The sequence below is a fragment of the Microtus oregoni genome, unplaced genomic scaffold (genome assembly GCF_018167655.1).
Source record: "Microtus oregoni isolate MIOR12 unplaced genomic scaffold, Mior012 000079F_008, whole genome shotgun sequence".
NCBI classification, from domain to species: domain Eukaryota; kingdom Metazoa; phylum Chordata; class Mammalia; order Rodentia; family Cricetidae; genus Microtus; species Microtus oregoni.
In genome coordinates, this window is record NW_024544160.1 from 251,100 (window position 1) to 261,632 (window position 10,533).

The following is a 10,533-nucleotide window of genomic DNA, read 5'->3' on the forward strand; positions in this document are numbered from 1 at the left end:
TGCCTGCCCAGGAGCCCCGAGTACTGGGACCAGGCACCAAGATAGGCTGGGCTGGGCGATGCCAAGCACCAAAAGAGGGCAGTGTGGCCGAAGTGGGGAGGGCTCTGGAAGGAAGCTGGGTGGGCCAGGAAGAAAGAGGCAGCACCCAGGGAGTAGAGGCCCTGCAGAGAGCCCAAGAAGGACAGGGGGCCAAGGAACCCCCGAGCTCCTCGTCCCAGGCTGGCGCCGTGGGCCAGAAACTCACCCCAAGGCTGGGTCACCTGGCGCCGAGAGATCAGGCCTCCGTGCTGGTTGGGCAGCTCGCAGACAAAGTGCCTACCCCGCTTGGTGCAGGCAGGCCACAGAAACAAATGAACTGCTGCCCGCCCGGGAGCCCCGGGTACTTGGACCCAGCGCCCAGATAGGCTGGGCTGGGCGATGCCAAGCACCAAAAGAGGGCGGTGGGGCCGAAGTGGGTAGGGCTCTGGACGGAAGCTGGGTGGGCCAGGAAGAAAGAGGCAGCACCCAGGGAATAGAGGCCCTGCAGAGAGCCCAAGAAGGACAGGGGGCCAAGAAACCCCCGAGCTCCCCGTCCCAGGCTGGCGCCGTGGGCCAGGAACTCACCCCAAGGCTGGGTCACCTGGCGCCAAGAGATCAGGCCTCCGTGCTGGTTGGGCAGCTCGCAAACAAAGCACCTACCCCGCTTGTTGCAGGCAGGCCACAGAAACAAATGAACTGCTGCCCGCCCGGGAGCCCCGGGTACTGGGACCCAGCGCCCAGATAGGCTGGGCTGGGCGATGCCACGCGCCAAAAGTGGGCAGTGGGGCCGAAGTGGATAGGGCTCAGGAAGGAAGCTGGGTGGGCCAGGAAGAAAGAGGCAGCACCCAGGGAGTAGAGGCCCTGCAGAGAGCCCATGAAGGACAGGGGGCCAAGGAACCCCCGAGCTCCTCGTCCCAGGCTGGCACCGTGGGCCAGAATCTCACCCAACTGCTCGGTCACCTGGCGCCGAGAGATCAGGCCTCCGTGCTGGTTGGGCAGCTCTCAAACAAAGCGCCTACCCCGCTTGGTGCAGGCAGGCCACAGAAACAAAGGAACTGCTGCCCGCCCAGGAGCCCCAAGTACTCGGACCCTGCACCCAGATAGGCTGGGCTGGGAGATGCCACTCGCCAAAAGAGGGCAGTGGGGCCAAAGTGGGGAGGGCTCTGGCCGGAAGCTGGGTGGGCCAGGAAGAAAGAGGCAGCACCCAGGGAGTTGAGGCCCTGCAGAGAGCCCAAGAAGGACAGGGGGCCAAGAAACCCCCGAGCTCCCCCAACTCTTATATATTAAATTAACAAATTTATATTAATCTGTGTATTGCCACACTGATGTCATTTACCGGCAAGGTTCTGGTGGGCCCTGGCAGACATATCTGTCCCCTGTGTGCAGCTATATGGCTTCTTCCTGATTCTGCCTACTCTCTTTATATACCTCTTTCAGCCTGGCTTTAGTCTGTTAAGCCACTGGTTGAAAGCAGTTTCTTTATTAACCAATAGCAATAAAACATATTCACAGCATACATCACCTCCCAAATAATACATAAATACTTCTTTTAGTCTAGATTTAAACAGCTATAGTTCTTTTCTTCCCTCTTGAGATATATGCATGGATTATCCAATGCAATCTTTTCTTCCAGAGTTTTAAATAGTACACCAGAAATATCAAGCACAGCTCATGAGGCCAGAAGAAATTAGAAAACAAATTCCTTTTCCTTGCAGTGCCCTGTCTTGCTTAGGTTGTAAAGTTAGCATTCTCATAGGCTCTCCAAAGAATCATCAAAAAGTGGAGAGAATTTAAGATTGGGTTGCTTATCAAATTATTCACTCATGTTTTAGCATCATTTTCACACAATGGAGGATACATAACTAAAAGGAGGTTCTAATAAGTGGGTAAGCATTATTGGTGTTCTTTTAGTCTTTGGGGGAATGCCACTCACCTCCTATATAAATACATGGAATATTATTCTTACATATGAATATCCACCATTAACTTGGCTTATTTCTAGCCATAATTTCCTAATTTAAAATTAACCTGTCTACCTTTTGCTTCTGGGCTTTTACCTTTCTCTACTTATGTATTATGCATATCATTTCTTTTCTTCTTCTTCTGTGTCTGGCTATGTGGCTGGATGCCTGACTTTTAATATCATCTTCTCTTGCTTTTCTCCTTCAATTTTTCCCCTCTATTTATTCTCTCTGCTTGCCATTCCCACCTATTCTTTCTACTGCCTAGCTATTGGCTGTTCACTACTTTCTTAGAACAATCAGGTTTTTAGGTAGGCAAAGTAACACAGTTTCACAGAGTTAAACATATGCACCATATCTTTGCATCATTAAGCAAACATTCCACAGCATAAATGAATGTAACACATCTTCAACTAATATTTCATAACAGATTACAAGTTGTAACCCCATAGTTATCTGTGGGGCTCTTTTTACTTTCAACTTTGCCTGAACAAAGGGCGGAAAAAGTACCCCTTCACCTCCCTCCTTCTTCCCTCTCTCTTGCTGTTGCCCATTTTAAACAAATTTTAAGGTTTGATCACCCAGTTTATAATCATTCAATGGATTTCCTTCTCTTGATTAATATTCTTATCCTCCTTAAGTACTTTAATAACAGCTCAGTTTCGTACCAAAGTGGCCCAAAATAAATGGGTCCTTTTTATATGCCTTTTTAATATCCTTTTCTATTCCTGGGAGGCCACTAGTTCATTTCCAGCTGCTTAGACCCAAAATAATAAATCAGATACACTATTATTTGCACTACCGGCCAATAGCTTAAGCATATTTTTAACTAACTTTTGTATCCTAAACTAACCCATCTCCATTAATCTGTGCATCACCACAAGACTGTGGCCTACTGGCAAAATTTTGGTGGGCTCCAGTTGAAGATTCTGTATCTGGCAGCAGTTACATGGCTTCTCAGTGACTCTGCCTCCTTTATCCCAGCATTCAGTTTAGTTTTCCTGCCTAGCTTTATTCTTTTAAGCCCCTGTCTGAACAGCTTAATTCATTAACCAATAAAAGCAATACATATACAGAAGAACATTTTATGTCATCTCCCTTTTTTTTTTTTTTGGTTTTTCGAGACAGGGTTTCTCTGTGGCTTTGGAGCCTGTCCTGGAACTAGCTCTTGTAGACCAGGCTGGTCTCAAACTCACAGAGATCCGCCTGCCTCTGCCTCCCGAGTGCTAGTATTAAAGGCGTGTGCTACCACCACCCAGCTTCATCTCCCCTTTCCTGTCTAAATAAAAAGGAAGGGACTATCTTTAACATAGCAAAATTACATATAATAAAACAGGTATCAACCAAGAATAACAGTTACAATATTTATATCTACTTTACCTTTTATCATAACTAATGAAAACTATAATTTTAACTCTCTATTCTTCAACTCCATCATAGACCACATTAGGTCTTTATAATATTACAAAGTAAACAGGAAGTACATTGAAAGCAACTTCCAAAACTCTAGAATTGACAGAGACATCTCACTGTCTAGATAGTCACTCAAAGTTCTTCACTATCATTGTGGGCACCCATCTTCAACTTACTGACCCGTATAATCTAGCAGAATTTTTGATGAAGCAGGAAGTTTCAAAGAGAGTTCCCCCAATATTGGCAGTTTGTTAGTCACTTTCCTCTGTGTCCTGCAGAATGTCTGGCAGACTCTTTCATGAATCAGAAACCCTGAACAACCATCTGACCTTTAGGCAAGTTCAGAAGTCATTTTTCTGTGGGTCCTGCATATTTGGTTCATACAGCATACCATCATGCAGTCCAGGCAAAAGCAATTTTTTACCCAAATGATGAACAAACTCCATGAGGAGCCTCTTTGATGCCCATCATCCTCTTGAAGTACATTGGTACTGCCAGGAGCAGATATGTCTCTAAATGCCATATTTTTTGAAAGCTTTGAAGATTATCTATCTAACTGAAATATGTCTCTATATCTAGAAAATCTAACATGACTACAATCTTGACTATTATAGATGATTATCAATTAACCTATATTTCTTAATTATATATTACATTTTTATTTCTTCATTGCTTTATAAATAATATCATTCAAATTTCCACTTCCTCCACTCCTCCTATTTCCTTCCTGCTCCACCACATTTCCTCCAGTCCTAAGAGAGGACAGGGTACCCTGGCCTGTGGGAAGTCCAAGGCCCTCTCCCCTCCATCCTAGGAAGGTGTGCATCCAAACAGACTAGGATCCCAAAAAGTAAGTACATGCAGTAGAGACAGATCACAGTGCTATTATCATTGACTTCTCAGTCAGCCCCCATTTTCAGCCACATTCAGAGAGTCCAATTTGTTCACATGTTTATTCAGCCTCAGTCCAGCTGGCTTTGGTGTGCTCCCATTAGATCAGGCACACTGTCCCAGTGGGTGGAACAACCCTACGTAAGCCTGACTTCCTTGCTCATATTCTCCCTCCTTCTGCTCTTCAACTGGACTTTGAGAGCTCAGTCCAGTGCGCCAATGTAGGTCTGTGTCTCTATCTCCTTCTGTCACCAGATGAAAGTTCTATGGTGATATTCAAGATAGTCATCAGTCTGACTATTGGACAAGGCCAGCACAGGCAGCCTCTCCCCTGATGACCAAGGACCTAGAAGGGACATCACCATGGACACCTGAAAACCCCTCTAGAGCCAAGCCTCTTGCCAACCCCCAAATGGCTCCCTTAATTAAGATATCTTTTTCTCTGCTCCCATATCCACCCTTCCTCCATTTCAACCATCCTACTCCCTAAGCTCTCCCAAATTCTCCCCTTCTCCCTTCTTTTTCCCCTCTCCCCTTACCCACATGCCACCCCCATGGTCTCAACTTTTGCATGACAATCTTGTCTGCTTCCAATTTCCAGGAGGATCTATATATGTTTTTCCTTGGGTTCACCTTTTTATTTGGCTTCTCTAGAATCACGAATTGTAGGTTTAATGTCCTTTGTTTATGGCTAGAATCCTCTTATGAGTGAGTACATATCATATTCATTTTTTTGAGTGTGGGTTATCTCACTAAGTAAATTGTTTTCTATTCCCATCCATTTGCATGCAAAATTCAAGATGTCATTGTTTATTACTGCTGATACAAGATCAACTCAAAAAATGAGTAGCTCTCCTATACACAAAGGACAAAGAAGCTGAGAGGGAAATCAGAGAAAGATCACCTGTCAAAATAGCTACAAATAGCATAAAGTATCTTGGGGTAACACTAACCAAGGAAGTGTAAGATCTATTTGACAAGAACTTTAAGTCTTTGAAGAAAGAAACTGAAGAGGATACCTGAAAATGGAAAGATCTCCCATGCTCTTGGATTGGAAGGATCAACATAGTAAAAATGGCAATCCTACCAAAGGCAATCTATAGATTCAGTGCAGTCACCATTAAAATCCCAACAAATTTCTTCACAGACCTTGAGAGAATAAGAATCAACTTTATAGGAAAAGCAAAATAACAAAACAAAACAAAAAAACAGGATAGCCAAAACAATCCTATACAATAAAGGAACTTCTGGAGTCATTACTATCCCTTACTTCAAACTCTATTACAGAGCTACAGTAATGAAAACAGCTTGGTATTGGCATAAAAACAGAGACATTGACCAATGGAATTGAATCGAAGACACAGATATTAATCCTCACACCTATGAACAACTGATTTTTGACAAAGGAACTAAAATTATACAATGGAAGAATGAAAATATCTTCAACAAATGGTGCTACCATTCCTAGATGTCAACCTGAAGAAGAATGAAAATAGATCCACATCTATCACCATGCACAAAACCAAAGTCCAAATGGAGTAAAGACCTCAATATAAATCTGACCACACTGAATCTCATAGAAGAGAAAGTGGGAAGTAGCCTGCAATATATGGGCACAGTAGACCACTTCCTACATATAATTTCAGTAGAACAGACAATTAGAGCAACTATGAATAAATGGAACCTCCTGAAACTGAGAAGCTTCTTTAAAGGAAAGACACAGTCATTAAAACAAAAATGCAACCTACTGAATCCGACAAGATCTTCACCAACATCACACAGACAAAGGCCTGATCTTCAAATTATATAAAGAACTCAAGAAATTAGACATAAAAATTTTAAATACCTCAATTAAAAAATGGGGTACTGAACTGAACAGAATTTTCAACAGAAGAATTTCAAATGGCCAAAAGATACTTAAGGTCATGTTCAACTTCTTTAGCGATCAGAGAAATGCAACTCAAAACAGCTTTGAGATACCATCTTACACCTGTCAGAATGGCTAAAATAAAAAACACCAATGATAACCTATGCTGGAGAGAATGTGGAGTAAGGGGAACACTCATCTACTGCTGGCAAGATTGTCAAGTTGTGCAACCACTTTGGAAATCAGTGTTGTGGTTTCTCAGAAAATTGGGAGTCAACCTACCTCTGGATCCAGCAATACCACTCTTGGGAATACACCCAAGAGATGCCCAATCATACTACAAAAGCGTTTGTTCAACTATGTTTCTAGCAGCTTTATTTGTAATAGTCAGAACCTAGAAACAACCTAGATGATGCCTCTCAATGTAAGAATGGATAAAGGAAGTGTGACACATATACACATTACATTACATTTTAAAATGAGCTGCACAAAGACAGTTCCTTAATCAAGACCTTAAATTTATCAATAAGCCAAGATACACACAAATACAAATCTTTATCACATATCTGCTTTAAATGTAAACAAATATTTATAAACAACTTTTTAGTAATTTGGGCATAGTTCTCTCCAAACTGTTTCCTGCTTTGTTGGGTGAAGTAATGTTAGGGCATGCTCACAGTGACCTTTTGGATACTCTTGATCCATCAAACCATATTATTCAGGTAGCAATCCACAGGTTCTCATCCTTTGTGGAAGCAAATAAAGAACCTCTTTTCCAAAGCAACAAATCATTAGACCCAAATTTTGAAGTCAAGATACCTTTAAAATATATATGTTGGTTTAAGTTAGCAGCCCATACAATGAAATGTCTCTTAGTACTTGACTCATTCACAGTCAAATAATTTAAAGAAAACACAATAGTATACATAATCCAGACTCTCTGTATATATTCCATTTTTACATGGCTTATTTTTTCTATTCCTTTAATCTATGACTCTTTGTACTGTCCCTTTAAAAACATTATTTTTTAAAACCATTTACTTCCTTTTATAACTGTCTTTATTCTTTTTCTCTCTTTCCCAAGACTGTGTACATTTATCTAACATTGTGATCCATTTAGAGGTCTTTTCCAACTGTATTTGTTTTTATTGAATGTGTATCTGTATTTATTTTCTGACCAGCAGTACTCTTTTTGAAATGCTAAATGGGCATAGATAGAGATAAGGCAGCTTTGCCTTTAGCTTACCAGCAAGTTTCCAGAGCATTTTCCCACCCAAGAAAATGCTGCTACAAAAAGCTATGCTTAACTCTGTTCTTTTGTGTCTAGGACTCCTTTCCAAGATTTCTCAGGTTTTACATGAGTTTAGTAATCCCCACTTGTGATGTTAGTACTTGTATTCCATAGTTGCTATCCAGTTATTCTTATTCACCTCCTTCAATGAGGGTTCCCACTCTTTTATCTCATGGCTGACTTCAGGTCCCTGTTCATGGCTTTACTTGTTTCTTCTCTAGAAGTGGTGGGACCTAGGAAAATGGGGACTATAAATAAGGCAGACAAAAGATTCTTGCAATAGAAAATTTTATTCAGAGCATCAGACAATTTATATTGAGAGGGTTAAGAAAAGTCACATGAATATGTATGTAATCACAATGGTAAGTTTGACAAGGCAGACAAGCTGCTTGTGTTGGCAAAACCACACACATCAAAACATGCTGGTGCATAGAAGCATATAAACAGATATCAATAGCCAGTTGCAATGAATAATCTGAAGTAAACTTGCTACTATCAGCTATACTTGGCGGGAGCACAAAAACACATTCTTAGTACAGTCCTGTGCTTTGGAGACCTGCATGTGATCTCTTACTCACATAGCTTGTTGTTATGTTTTCTTCAATAAAAGAAAACCATGGTTTCCCCTTTGGTACAAACCTCTCTCTGGACATGCTATCCACCTGAAACTCATAGATGGAAGATCAGGTCTAGTCAGATAGATGATTTGTAAGATGAAAACCTGAGCCATCAAGAATTTTCCTTTTGAATGTCACAATAGCTGAGACCATTAATATTTATCATGTTGTGCCTATTTATGTTTTCCTAACTGAATGGCACACACTATAGCGTAAATTTCAAAAATTGACCAGCTTCATTTTAATTTATCTTTAATATTATCTGAAATATTTTCTTTGTACTTGAGGATAAAATTGCGACAATCTATGAATGTATCTGTTTGTTGTTTCAAAGCCGATGAAATTGGGTCTTGTCTATATTATTCTTATCAGTTTCTAGCAAAAAAATATAAATCTTGCTTTAAAGGTACTCTGCTGCTCTCTAAAAATATTCTTTAGAAATGGAAACGTAGTTGAGAAATAGTATATTTTCAAAAGAAAGTCAAGTTCTTTTCTGCACTGAAAGAAGTTACACAGTTTGTTAAATAGACTTTTTTCACAAAATCTAGAGTTTACTTTTTGAAACTCAAGCCACTGTGATTCTTTTCTAAACTTTGAAGCTTCATGGTTTCATCTTTGCTCCCCTTTTCCCCTTCTGCCCTCACTCTGTCTCTGCATCTCCTAAACTCCTCTTGCTACCCTTCCTTGTCTGCCTCCTACTTCCTGTGGTATGGAATTATGGCAAGTCCTCACATATATCAGGAAACTTCATTCCTTCAAAGTTTTAGCAAGTTCTCAAAACTAAAGCTAACAAAATTGTAATGCCTCTAGAAAATTAAATGGCATGGAGCTACTGATGCAACAGATCTCTGATAGAAAATCAGATGATGCTAGATACCCTGATCAAACAGAATCATTCTGATCAAAACTCAGCTACCAATGGGTTACCCCAGGATGCTGCAGTTTCCATTTTATGTTTTAGGCTTACTTAAAAAAATATGAGACTCTTTGGAATGAAATTATTGAGTTCATTGCTATATTTAAGAGCTTGGAAAAATAAATAAATATAATCTTTTTCTTTTGGAATCTATTTTAGAGAATTTGAAGTATTTCTCCTTAAATAACAAATTGCAATACTTAGAGTTGTGTGTTTTGCTTTGAAGAAGTTCAAAACACAGTCACTGTCTGCCTTCTCCTTTTCTTTTTTGAAAACATTTAAAAAACACAAAAATCATGCCAGGCCATATGGACTTTTGAAAAACCCAAAGGCACAAAAATTCTGAAATACATTGCATTATGTTATTGCAAAATGTAAAATGTGTTTCAGTTCTGTTATCAGTCCTTCTAATCATGGTTTGATATTTTGGACACTTACAAAGAAGAGCCTAGTATGTTTTGATTGTTTCATCCCAAAAGGTATTTCACTGTTTTATACTGATCAGAATCCTTCCATATCATACAGCAGATTTCAGTATTGTACTGCTGAACATGATCATGTCTAAAGATTTGTTGAAAATTTGGAGAGATTTATCTGGATATGACTTGCTCTTACACAACTAGTTCAGGAGCTCATGACATTTCATAAAATCTTTTTGACTGATCTTATAAATCTTCCTTAAGAGGCTGTGAGGAGTTAATAGAATTTTACTGTTTTAATATTTTAATAGTATGTATCATCAAAAGGGAACAGTAGTACATGTGATTTTTAGATAGAGATAGAATTGGGAAGAGAACAGGAGAGCATTATTTAAAATGTTCGTTCTAGAAAAGCCTTAATTTATTAAATGTCACTTTACTGGTCTCCTCTGTGGTCTGTACAAGTGGTGTCATTGGAAAGAAAACTTCAAGTTGATATTATCTAGAGTTACATTGCCCAAGACTATCAATTGCCACTAAGATGTGCTTTTCTTAATGTATTCAAAATTAAGGAAAGACCAGAATATTTTTAGTTTCTGAGAATTATGATCCTGGTAGTTACTGACAGCCAGTCAGAAAATAGTTTATGATTCCTTTCGACACTCCAGGTACTTCCTAATTATGAGTAGTACTTAATACATTAATCATAAATATAATGAAGTAAATTATCCAATAGAACATCATAATCATTTGTAACAAAGACCTTCCAGGAATGCCTGATGAGGTTTTCTCTTTAGATAGCTTTCTTGCAACTCTTCCCAGTCACCTTTAAGGACTCATGAAGAAATGACTCATGGACTCCTAAAGTAAAGAAGTGTTCATTAGGGAAAGCGTTTATAAATGGAACCTCATGATTTCAAAGAATTGTGTCTTCCTCAGTTGTGTAGACTTAATGTTAGTTTCTGACTTCCCAGAATTGCCTTACCGGTCACCATTGGGGAATAATGCAGATTGATTATCAATATTCTGTACTTTTAATAATCACAGAAGGCAGAGGGAGCCTTTGTTAAGGAACCCTGATATTAATTTTTCATGTCAGCTGACATGAAGACCACCTTGGTATATTTAGATATCATGACA